The following is a 12,589-nucleotide window of genomic DNA, read 5'->3' as shown; positions in this document are numbered from 1 at the left end:
GTCAAATAAATAAATAAAATCCTTAAAAAAAAAAAGAATAGAGGAAATTTCTTTAGCTTAATAAAGACTAGCCCCCTCCCCTCCAGAAATGAAAGCAAACATGCTAACACATTAAAATCATTTTTTTATAAGGACACCTGGGTGGCTCAGTCAGTTAAGTCACTGCCTTTGGCTCAGGTCATGATCCCAGGGTCCTGGGATCAAGTCCTGCACGCTCCCCCTACTTGTGTGCTCTTTCTCTCTCTATCTGACAAATAAATAAATAAATAAATAAATAAATAAAATCCTCTTTGAAAATTAAAAAAATTAAAATATACATAAAATTATTTTTTTATCAAATCAGAAACAACTCAAGGACAGTCAAACTCTTTTACCACTTCTATGCAACATTGTACTGGTGGTTCTAGCTAGCATCTCAAGGCATGGGAAAGAAATAGTGTGTATGAAATAACCAGGCTTGTTGCAGTATAAATAGAGCGTGGGAGAAGGTAGCTGGCACCACTCTCATGGAGGAAATTTAAAGCCAATATCATATCACGACAAGTCTTGAAGGTGTAGGAGCCAAAGGCAGGCCACCCCAAAATGTACCACTTTTGCATATTGAATATTTTAAATATGTTACATAAGAAACAGCTGGTGTGAGAATGCTCAGACCCTCCTCTGTCCCCCTGAAAGCAGGAAATAAATCTCGCATATGAAAGTACTCTCCTGGCATTAAGTAAGAAGACATCCTCACTAGCAGAGAGGAAACTTGAAGCCAAGAAATGTATAGAAACAAATCTTATAATTTTTTTTCTTAATCTACTATGCCTCAGCCCAAAGTCCATTTAGACTTCTTAACTAATTAAAGTTTCCAAACGTCTATTTTCTTTAACCTGTCAATTCCTCACAAATATACTGTCTGTATGTCTAAAAAGTATAAAATCTGCCTGCCTTGGTCATTTCTTTAGGTCTCAATTTCATGTTTAGGCCTCCATGCACACATAATAAAGCTTGGGCGGGGTGGGGGGGTGTTTCTCCTGTTAATCCATCTCAAGAATTTAATTCTTAGTCCAACTGGAAGAGCTTGAAGGGTAGCGGAAGAATTTTTCCTTCCCCACAAAGTCAAGGAAAGAAGAGTTAAGGGGAAGACCCAAGAAGCTAGGAAAACAATTCCCTCCTTGTTCTTCCATATTGATTCAGCTGACTGATAAAGCCCCCACTATCAGGCAATTATTAGGGTTCCCTAGGATATCCTCCTACTACCAGGGACCACACACTCTGAAGCACAATGAGCAGGGAAGCCCCACTCCATCTCAGCCCACTCCTGCCTCCGGCCAACACAAACCCAGGATGAAGCAATGACTCCTTCCCTCCCAGGACACTGAATTTCCACTCACTTCCCACCCTGTATGGCTGCATGGGCTTCCAGATCCCAGCATCCTCCAGTGAAAATTTTTAAACAAAACAAACAGAAAAACCTGATCTTTCACCTGGAGTACTTTTAAAATTCTCACTGTCCAGACCACAGCCTATAATTATTAAATGAATTTTATGAGTGGCACTAGACACCAGTTTAAAAAAAAAAAAAAAGCCCAAGTTATTCTGGCGTGTATGCTAGTTGAAGCCTTTCTCCTCAAAGTGTGTCTATGAACCAATAGCTTTGACATTGTGACATGAGTAAGGAAGTCTCCTTTAAAATGGAGTTAGCTATGGATACAGAGAACAAACGGATGGTTGCCAGAGGGGTCGAGGAATGGGCAAAATGGGTGAAGGGGAGATGGGGATCCAAGGTTCCCGTTATGGAATGAACAAGTCACAGGAATAAAGGTACAGCACAGGGAATGTAGTCAATAATATTGTAACAGCATTGTGTAATATTGTAACAGGTGGTAGCTGGACTTGTGGTGAGCACAGCATAAAGTAAACAGTTGAATCGCTATGTTGTACACCTGGAACTAATGTAACATTGTGTGTCAACTATCCTCAAATTTAAAAAAAAAAAATTTTTTTAATGGAGTCAGGAAGCCCTGAAGAGGGAGCCGTCGTGCAGGTACCACTCATTGCAGCCTGCATAAGCAGCACGAAGAAAGAAGATCCTTCTGGAAGGAAGGAAGGAGAGAAGGAAAGAAGGGAGGGAGGGAGGAGGGGAAGAAGGAAAGAAGGGAGGGAGGGAGAGAGGAGGGGGTGGGGCCGGGAAGGTGAGTGAAGAAAAATCTCTCCCTGTCCGGAGACCACGCACTAACCACTGATTGCCCCCACCTTCCACAACCTCAAACTCTTGTTCTTCAATGAACTTTTGCTCAAAACCATACTCCCCAGTTTCCTCCTATTATCTACTAAAAGCAGACCTTCCTGGGTGGATCAGTGGGTTAAGCGTCTGCCTTCAGCTCAGGTCATGATCCCGGGGTCCTGGGATGGAGTCTCGCATTGGGTTCCCTGCTCAATGGGAAGTTTGCTTCTCACTCTGCCCCTCCCTCCTACCTATGCTCTCGCACACTCTCTCTCTCTCTCTCACACACACACAATAAATAAATAAATAAAATCCTTAAAAAATAGAATGAAAGCTGACCTTCCCTTTGTGTCTTTGGACTTGCCTATGGTTCATCATAGTTTGCCTGTCACAAATTGTAGTTGCTCTGTTATTCCTGAATAAACTCCTTTTGCTGAGTAAAATAACTAAACTCTTTTTAAGGCAGACAGCACCACTGGGGAGCTCTTTAGAACAGCAGAAACTTGGACCACACTCAGACATACCAACTTTTGTGTCTATTTGCATCTGAAAAGGTTAAATTTAGGGAAATAGACCAAGGGTAGGGATCCCTGTGGAGGCTGCAGGGCTGGGGTGGGGAGGCAGCAAATTCTCTGGAGAAGCAGTTTGAGCTGGGTATTAATCACCCTGTTCCCATCCATCTTGCCCACTGCTGCCAAAGCTATCTTCCCTAAACTCAAATCCTATACCGCTCTCCTATGGCCTGCACTGTTAAAGTCCAACTCCCTAATCATGGGGCTTACTCACCACTCCTCTCACCCATCCCCAACATTTGGTCTCTTCTCCATCTGCCAACCCCTCCACACACACTCCGTCCGCACACACACACACTCCTGACACACTCATGCCTCTGTTAATTCTACTCCTTTTGCATAGAATTCTCCCCAGTCCCAGCCCAGTTAGTCTCCCCCTCTTGTTCCCCTAAAACACTCCTCTCCCTGCTTCCAAATCAGCTCAATTGTCTCTCCTCTCAGAAACCTGGAAAAATCAGGCATTTCCTCCTCCAATTTTCCACAGTGGCTCCTGCAATAGCTAGAACATAGCTGTGATTGCTCAGTGGGAATTATTTGTTTTTCAAGTCTGTCTTGCTCATGGCTTTGTGCTGTTACAAGCAAGAGCGGTGTTCTCTTGCCCACTATTTGTCTCTGACCTCTCACATACCCTCTGTAGCTAAAAGCATCGTGAATTTTGCAAGGACCATTAGTCAGGGGTCTAACTAGACCCCTTATTCCTCCTCATAGTTCCTTCAACAGCTCATGGCATTAGCCCTTTCAGACTCACATTCAATTAACCATATACAGGAAACATTGAGTAAATGCTGCCTTGGGAATACAAAGATGAAGACAAGCACATATTGGGGGGTGGAGACAAATGTCCCTCTACCTTTCACAGGTTCTTCTGGCTGGTTGAAGAATTAAATTGACGTGAGACAGATTCACAGGAGAGCATCAAGTTTAATTTTGTACATTTGAGAATTGCACATGTGTGAGCAGTTCAAAGGCAGAAAGATAAACTAAGGCTTATATGCCATCTTGAGCCAAGGAATGGCATAGGGGCCGGAGCTTCAAAGGGGAGGACACCGATTCACTGGGCAGTAAAAAGATCTGGTGTATGGTAATTAGATGGCTGCACTGCCATGCAGATGGGTCACTCAGATAAAATGTATCTCTGATATTCACTCTTATTCTGGGAAGCTAATCAATGTAGATTCTTCTAGGTAGCTACAAGAGGAGCAAAACTTTCTCCTGAACGAAAAGGGTTTCCATTGCCTTCAGCTCCAAACAGTCTACATGCCAAGGTGGCACATTTTGAGGAGACTTGTTCTGAACTCCTTCACACACTGTCTTTTCAGAAAACATCTTTGCGTCATGTAACTATTCCATCCTCTATTGCCATCCAGCAAGGACTTTGAAGTTGGCAACCCAATGGGAAGGGAGGGTGATGGCACAATTCACATTTTCAGCAAAGCTATGAAGAGTAAAGAATTAGATTAAAACATTTATAAACCATACCCCTGGAATGATGTTTCACATACGGTCTATTACTATTCATAGCGGCTGTGTTGTATACATTCACCGCACACGCTGGGTTAGTGAATATACCTAACCACAGCTTCTAGGGAAAATACAAGGGCAGGTTCCCAAAAGCTTCTGATTGCAAGATCTTCATCACGTAGTGAATATGTAACCTTGTTTTATGTATGTTTCTGTTTAAAGACACCTTACCTAATAGATATTGTTGATTCACTAACATTAAACTCAATAGCCAACAGCACTAGAACTCGCACCTGAACGAAGCTCATCTAACACATGTTTTCCCTGGAAGCCCCTCACGGTCTTCTGTGTCACAAACACCAAGCAGCACTTCCACACGATGCTGGGGGAGCCATTTTAAACAGTGGAGTCACCACCAAAAAGCACAGAAATGAGGGAGAAAACATGCCACTGATTAAACCTTGAAAAGGTCAGTTGCAACAGGAACATCATTTTGTTCCATATCAGCTGGGAATGTACCCGTAGAGTGAGTCTCCTATTTCACTACTCGGCCCATGTCCACTAATGACCACAAAAGCACTGTATCGGCTTGGGGTTACAAGTGGATTTTAGCGAGAAAGCGCATTCCCAGATGCGCAAGGACCAGCTCTATCTAACAGGTGGTAGGCCAGGAGCACCAACAAAGCAGAAAAGATGCAAACCACATTATTTAAGGCCCTGGAGGCTCCTGATATGGCAGGAAAGGATACTCTGAGTGTTGTTGGGCACTGGGTCATGGGGAACTCTCGGGACATTCCACAGAAAGAGCTGGGTAGCCAGGGGTGGTATGGAAACAAGAGCTAATTACTGATCTGTTATAGAATTACATGAAATTATTAATCAGACTGATTCTATTGGCCCTTCCCAATGTCAACGTAATGACAGGCTAAGAAACGCCCAGTTTTTCCCATTACTCATTATTTTGTCAGTCAGCTTGACTCACTTATGTTGGATATTGTATCACCCTTGCCTCAGACCAAAAAAAAAAAAAAAAAAAATGTAATTGTATCTCAAGAAAGAGGAAATCCCCTGACATAATTTTAATAGCAATCTATTGGTTACTGGCAAACCCATGATCTTTCAAGAGGCACCGCCCTCCACCTTGGCTTTCTCTGCAAGAAACCTTGGGGCCATCCAAGCTTGCAAAACGCCAGTTCACAATAGCCTCACACCAGTGCGGAGGGGAGTGGAGTGGAGCAGCCTGTGGGTGTGCTTCAGGGAAAAGATGACTGAGATGGGAGGAGACCTAGTCTGGTCCTGGCTCAAAGCCCTTCAGTGTCCAACCTGGTCTTGAGCAACACTTCACAGTTGTGAGGTACGTACAAATCACTGAGAATCCTATGAAAGTGCACGTACTGATTCAGCCCATCTGAAGTGGGACCCAACACGGTACCTTTCTAACAGGCTCCTAAGGGATGGTGATGCTACAGGTCCATGGTCCACACACTGGGAATATTAAGGGTCTAGACTGGAGCGGTGGTTCTCAGTCACACCCGAGCACGCATCAAAATCCCAGAGTCTGCTAAAGCACAGAGTGCTGCACGACTCAGTGGCCCCTATGAATTTGCCTTTTTAGAAAGTTCCCAAGTGACAGTAACGCAGCTGGTCTGGGGATCACTCTTTGAGAAGTAACACTCTAATCAAAGCAAGTCAAACTCTTACAACATTGTTTCCTCCAACTTACTTAAACATATAATAATGCTAGTTTTTCATCATGGTGGCAAGAACTTAAGGTTCCTATAAAAGGTGTCACTCTAGTGATGAAGTGCCCAAGGTCGGGAGCCACATCTTATACTCATTTCGTGCGAAATCAGCGTACTAAGGGCAAATTAATACAATCTGGATTTGTGACAATTAAATAATGAATTTTAGTATCTGATGGGAACTTTTACCCTTCTAAGTGCTTTCTAGTTCAACTGGCACAAAACTAATCACCAGCTACCAACTCTTACTCTCAATTCACTATTATAAATAACAAATTCCAAGTTTTGCAAATATCTTCTTTCTCTTTTTGCAAATGAAAAGCCCTAGAAAGAAAACAGCTAGAGAGTAGAGGCTATGGCCCCTTCACTGGGTATCTCCTATGCCGAAAACAAGACCTGTGAAAATATAAGAGTTCAATAAATATTTGAGGAAGAGGAAGGGAGGGAGTGAGGAAGGGAGGGCGGAAATGCATACCCTTAGTTTAATCCTTAGTTGAATGTACAGTCGGCAATTAGCACGTCTTCCAAATGACTAAACTGAAACCCTGTCTAACAGCAGAATTTTATGTTTACCTTTAGTTGTGTCTTTATTCCAGATGAAGTCTTTCTGGCAATAAAAATTCAAATTATTTCTTATTCATAATAATGGTAATAAGTACTAAAAACCACTGTGTTACAATACCATTCGTTTATACAAAGCAATTGGCAGCCAGGTCACTGGGAGGGCATAACTACGACCTGTTCATCCAACAAAAACATTTTCCTTCTTCTAACCAAGCTGACTGCTCAGCAGAGTGTTCTGTCTTACACAAAAACAACAGCCACCAGCCAGAGAAAATCACGGTCTTTTCAAACAGCTGAACAGCTAAGGCCAGGTGTTTGTCCACAGCAAGTCAAGTGTCCCTTCACTGCAATGTTCCAAAAGCTGATGAAGCCTGTTAGCCTCCCTAGAAATGAGACTCATGTTTGCAGACATTTGCCAGGTGCCTCCCACGCAGAGATGACTCCTGAGACTCTAGAGGAGATGAAAGGAGAATCAGGAGCCATCTGTACCTAGAGTAGGTCCCCCATTGATCTGGAGGGAAGAGCAGGTAAATAAGTGACTGTGTTGTCATAGCAAAGGCTGTGGGACAGAGCAGGGAGTGGCAATCCAACTCCTTGAGGGAATCAGAATAGACTTTGAGAAAGTAGCAGTGACACAGGCTCTTAAAGGAGGTGAAAATGTAGACAAGAGCTGAAGGCAGGACACTGCTTCTCAGTGGAGAACAGCATGCGCAGATGTCACTGGAAGTGTACCCTTAGAGAGAAACAGGTGTTATTAACCCGGGGGGTGGGGGGGTGGTAAGGGAGTGTTTATCTGGTCTCCCAGCTTTGAGCACCTGCCACCTGGGTCCACCCAAGTCGACTAAATAGCTACTTATAACACCTGTGGGTACTGTTCATTTCAGGGCTTGAAGACAACAGCAAACAATTTGTTAAGAATAACTGAGCCCACTCTGCTGGGTGGGCTTCTTCTCCCTTCTCCCTCTCCCTCTGCTCCTCCCCTCCTCCCCCGCTCAAGCTCATGAGCTCTCTCTCACGCACGGGCGTGCTCTCCCTCTCAAACAGATAAAAATCTTTAAAAAAAAAAAAAAAAAAAAAGGAATGACTGAGCCCAACTATGGAATGAGAAGTACATACTGTTTACTACAGAGCTCCAGTAGCAAGAGCGAGAAAGGTCTGGTGTTGACTTCCAATTTCTTATCACAACGAACATGGTAAATGTCCTTAACCACTGGGGCTCTGTTACTCCAGACTTCTTTTCTTCTCTCATTGTTTGAGATGCTGACCCACTTTTTTGGCATATCATGTGGTTTCTTCCCAGCAGCACCAACACTGTTTTCTCAGATGCAAAGTTGTATTCTCAGTGTTTCCCTCGGCACAGAGTCAAGGTGCGTTTTCGTAACAGAGATCTGACAGTAACTCTGCCTGGAGAATTCACCTGCTTGCTGGGTGAGTTATTGGTCCATAAATGGCTTCTGTCTTTGGCGACAGGGCCACGAACCAAGAAATGCAGACAGCCCCAAGGAATGGAAAAGCAAGACAAATTCAGTTTGCGGAACCTCCAGAAGGAGCACACCACCACCAGCACTTGGGTTTTAGCCAGTAGGTGAGACCTATTTCAGACTTCTGACCTCTAGAACTGTGATAACTGTAGATGAATTTGTGTCATTTTAAGTTATCAAAGGAAAAGTTTCTGTAATTTGTCACAGAAGACATAGGAAACTGGGGCATCTGGTGGCTCAACCAGTTGAGCACCTGTTTTTGGCTCAGGTCGTGATCCTAGGGTCCTGGGATCGAATCCCCAAATCGGGCTCCCTGCCCAGCTAGAAGTCTGCTTCTCCTTCTGCCACTCCCCGGGCTCATGCTCGCACTTTCTCTCTCTCTCTCTGTCAAATAAATAAATAAAATCTTTAAAAAAAAAAAAAAAACATAGGAAATACAGTATCATTTAAAAAGATAAAATGGAAACACAGAGAAATTCACTAATTTGCTAATAAGTGGCTAGCTGGAGTCCAAACCCTAGATTCACATTAACTACATTAGAGTGAGATTCCAGATTTAAGACATAATATTTGGCAGGATTTGTCAACTATTTTATATGCAAGGATTTAGGAGGTGAAGAAATCCAGGGTAACAGTTTAACCCACTATACGGAAGGGACCTATTTCATTGATGGAATTTTAAGAATCTAATGAGCAATCGTGGGAGAGGACTGGAAACTATCTGTATTCAATCTGCATACTCAAATCCAGATTCTGCCAATCTGGAAGCAAAACTATGGTATTTCCTCCTAAAGAATAACATCATAATAGGATCTTCTCCGTGGCTCCTCGTTCAAATGCAAGGGTTGCAGAGTGGGATGGAGAAATGGAAAAGCAGCATGGGAGAGATTTGCCAAACAGGGTAAATCTCTATCTTTCAAAAGAGGACCTCTCTGTCGTGTGAGAATTATTACTGGATTGGTACCTCTCTTCAGTGTCATGAACTTCTCTCAAAATCAATTCATAAACCAGCTACCTATCAAACATTCCTAATTCACAATCAATTTTTCAATCCGAAATACAATAGGAAGATTTGAGGAAGCTCCTTTGGGAGAAGTTATTTAATGTTCAGAAGAAAATGTCCTACTGGTTAATCTGTGGGAAAGTCCCTGCCTGAGGGAAGCAATACTGTGAAAGTGGAAATCCACAGATTTTGGAATCACAGTGACATGGGTTTTAAATGCTGGTTCTACCACTTACTAGCTGTGTGATCTTGGGCAAATTACTTAACCTCCCTGAGCCTTCTTTCCTCATTTGAAAAATGAGGATATAAATCCTACCTATTGGGATTATTAGGCGGATTAAATGAGACACATATACAAAGTGCCTTGAAAGGCACTTAACATTTCCTTTAGCTTTTAAAATTAGAAAGACTTATGGTTAAAAAAAAAAAAAAAGGAAAAAATTTCTTTTTAAACTATGTCATTACCTATTGTGGGGGATCGCTTTTACACGGTACATTTTTATCACCTCTAAGATGTGGCCCAGCCTTGGCAACTAGTCTGCCAAGTCAAATGGAGATGTTTGTCATTACCACACAGCTCAGCTGATTTATTATACAGATTCCAATTCTGGGCTCCAAGCTCTGAATTTGCTGGAGTGAATGACAGCTACTCTTACACAGGAGAGCAGAGATCAAATTTCCGCTCTTCTTCTAGGGTCACTCAATCCAATCAGCTCATCCACAAGTATAATCCATGCCAAACAGGCTCCCATGAGGCCCATGGGTCCATGAGTCTAATTCCATAGTTGTACTCAAAGAAATGAAGTTCAACAGGAAACATAAAATGGAAAAAATCAAATCTTTCTTCTCTTCTCTGGATCGTCTCCCTTCCATGACTGCTTATGAGCTACACTCTTTCTCAGAAGACCATGTTTCACTCTCATACTTTATTCAGGTCTCTGCTCAAGTGTCACCTATTCAAAGAGATCTCCCAATGTCTTTATCTAATAGCATTCTCTGTTTCTTTCCCTTTATCCTGCTCAATTTCTTTTTCACAGAACTTATTACTATCTGAAATTATATCATAGATTTATATTTACTTGAGTACGATCTGTTTCTTCCACGCTCATGTAAGCTCTAGGGAGAAAAGGGTGTTTCTCTGTTTTGTTTGATGTTATTCACTGCTGTATTACCAGCACTTAAAACTGGCCTGGGCACATAGCAAGTGCTCAGTAAATTTTTAACTGAATGTTAAGAGATCAGTTGTCAAGAGATCAGACGTCTCGGATAATAATACATATTGTTTATATTATTTATTGAGTTAGACCCCCAGGAATTCTATGAGTTAAGCACTATTATTATCATCCCATTTTATAGGTGAGGAAACTGAGATATCATGAGCTCAAGGAATTTGCCCAGAGACACACAGATTGTATGTGGTGGGATAAGCCATCAATCCTACCCCTGTGCCCTGAATCCCTACACCACATCCCTGTCTTCGGAGTTGGAGCAGACAAGTAATTAGATTAATGAGCCTTTAGAAGGCCCATGGGACTTAGAAGTCTGGGGTGATAAGAAGACACTCAGAAGACTCAGAAGACTGTATAATGTTGCAAAAAAAGTGAAACACTATAACTGTTAGGAAGTAAGTTGGCCAGATCCTCCCAGGGGCCTCAGCAGGAAGTATGTAACTCAAGCAGAGGAACAGGGAGCAAAGTTGTTCTAAAAGAGGCAGCATTATCTTTCAACTTGACCATTAGAGCCTGCATAGGTTGACCTTATAAAGATCCATCTGTTGGGGAGCCCCTGGGTGGCTCGGTTCATTGGGCACCTAGATTTGGCTCAGATCATGATCCCAGCATCCTGGAATAGAGCTCTGCCCCATCCTCCAACCCCCACTCTCGCCTGGTTCACGGGTCCCTGTTCAGTGGGGAGTCTGCTTGTCCCTCTCTCTCTGCCCATCTCCTTGCTCATATGCCCGAGCTCTCTCTCCCTCTCCCCCAAATAAATAAATAAAATCTTAAAAAAAAAAAAAAATCCATCTGGGAACACGAGAAACATCCTCCACTCCAAACATGTTTTGTTCCTGTCCAAAGACACACAGCAGATTTATTTCTCAGAAAGGTGAGTTCATATTGAGAGCAGAAGGTATGAAGAGAAAACAACAGTTACATGAAGATAAGAGGCAAGTAGCTGGGACCATGCAAAGAAGAATGTAATTCTGTGCTCACTTTAGCAGCACATACCCTAAAAGAAGGTAACTCCAAGTTCTAGGGTAGGTCTGCTTAAGTGTCACCTGGGTTTTCAGAGAATAAAGGAAGAATGTCTCACACACATACACACAACCAATTCCTCTTTTTTGAATAGAGCCCGCTAGATGTTAGGAAATTTTTAGTTTACTTGATTTCACTTGCCTCGCTCTTAAATACTTCCTAAAAGTGAACACTTATCTCTGCAACACCAGCATCTACCAACCACAGGGCTCAAAATTCAGATTCCAATAAATATTTGTTAAATAAATGCACAATAGAAAACAAAGTTGATTTTTGCTAATTTAAAGACCTAGATAATACTTCTAAAATTTGTCATTTAAACTTGAAACATCTGGCTCATACATACCTTTTAGCAGAAACAATGATTAAAAATACTAGTTTTGTATTCAAGAAATCCTGGATTTCACTCTGGACCTTAATAGATGGCATTCTGAGAAAATCTGTACACCTCCAAACTCTTTCTTCATCTGGGCATAGACAATCACAGCTACCTTTCTGTCTGATGTCACGGAAGGGGAGTGACCACTGGATGACCTGGGAACTGGCCCCCAGCCGCAGAGGCTCCTTACCCCCTCCTCTGTCCTTGGAACCTGCAGAGTTCTTCCCACCATCCTCACAGTGGGGGCCATGTCCAAGGATGAAACCTTGAGAGAGGGTATTGTTGTGACCATCTGGACTTACTGTGACTGAGCCCATAAGGCCTCTGTATGAGCTTTGAAGATTCTGGTGTCCCGTGAGGAAATCACCCCAGGGAGATTCCACACATTGCAAACCAACACTTTCAAGGGTGTCATGGAGATGGTGGAAAGCCCTTGGCACAGGGTCTAACAATAGAAAGCTTCCGGAAAATGCTTTGCATTGCCCTTTAAAAAGCGTTTTCATTTCCTTGTCTGAGGTTAGCCTCCTTCCAATGAATTTGTTGGAGCTCTGGGAGAAAATTGGCTAATCATTTTCCAAGGTTTAAAAAGTTGAAAGAAAAAAATAGATATAATAAACTATGTAAGAATTTAATGCATTAGCATGTCAAAATATCAATAAAATTTAACCAAATAGCAAACTAGGAAAATATTTGGAATAAATAAAATAAAGATTTAATATTTAAAGAGAGCAAGACAAAAATGAACACTATTTAAAGAGGTAAACAATATTAATAAAAAATTCATCAAAAACAAAATTGTGGGGGGGTGCGCCTGGGTGGTTCAGTGGGTTAAGCCTCTGTCTTTGGCTCAGGTCATGATCTCAGGGTCCTGGGCTTGAGCCCCACATCAGGATCTCTGCTTAGCAGGGAACCTGCTTCCCGCC

General features: G+C 42.4%; 1 long non-coding RNA gene across 1 annotated transcript; it reads right to left on the bottom strand.

Moving 5' to 3' along the window:
• Positions 1-7,653: 7,653 nt before the first annotated feature.
• LOC309858913 lies at positions 7,654-12,049 on the bottom strand. Its single transcript, XR_014308433.1, has 2 exons — positions 11,969-12,049; positions 7,654-8,416 (listed from the first exon to the last, which is right to left on the bottom strand). It is a non-coding gene; the product is annotated as an uncharacterized lncRNA (long non-coding RNA).
• Positions 12,050-12,589: the final 540 nt, after the last annotated feature.

The sequence above is a fragment of the Mustela nivalis genome (genome assembly GCF_964662115.1).
Source record: "Mustela nivalis genome assembly, chromosome: 1".
NCBI classification, from domain to species: domain Eukaryota; kingdom Metazoa; phylum Chordata; class Mammalia; order Carnivora; family Mustelidae; genus Mustela; species Mustela nivalis.
This window is presented reverse-complemented; position numbering and strand designations above follow the sequence as displayed.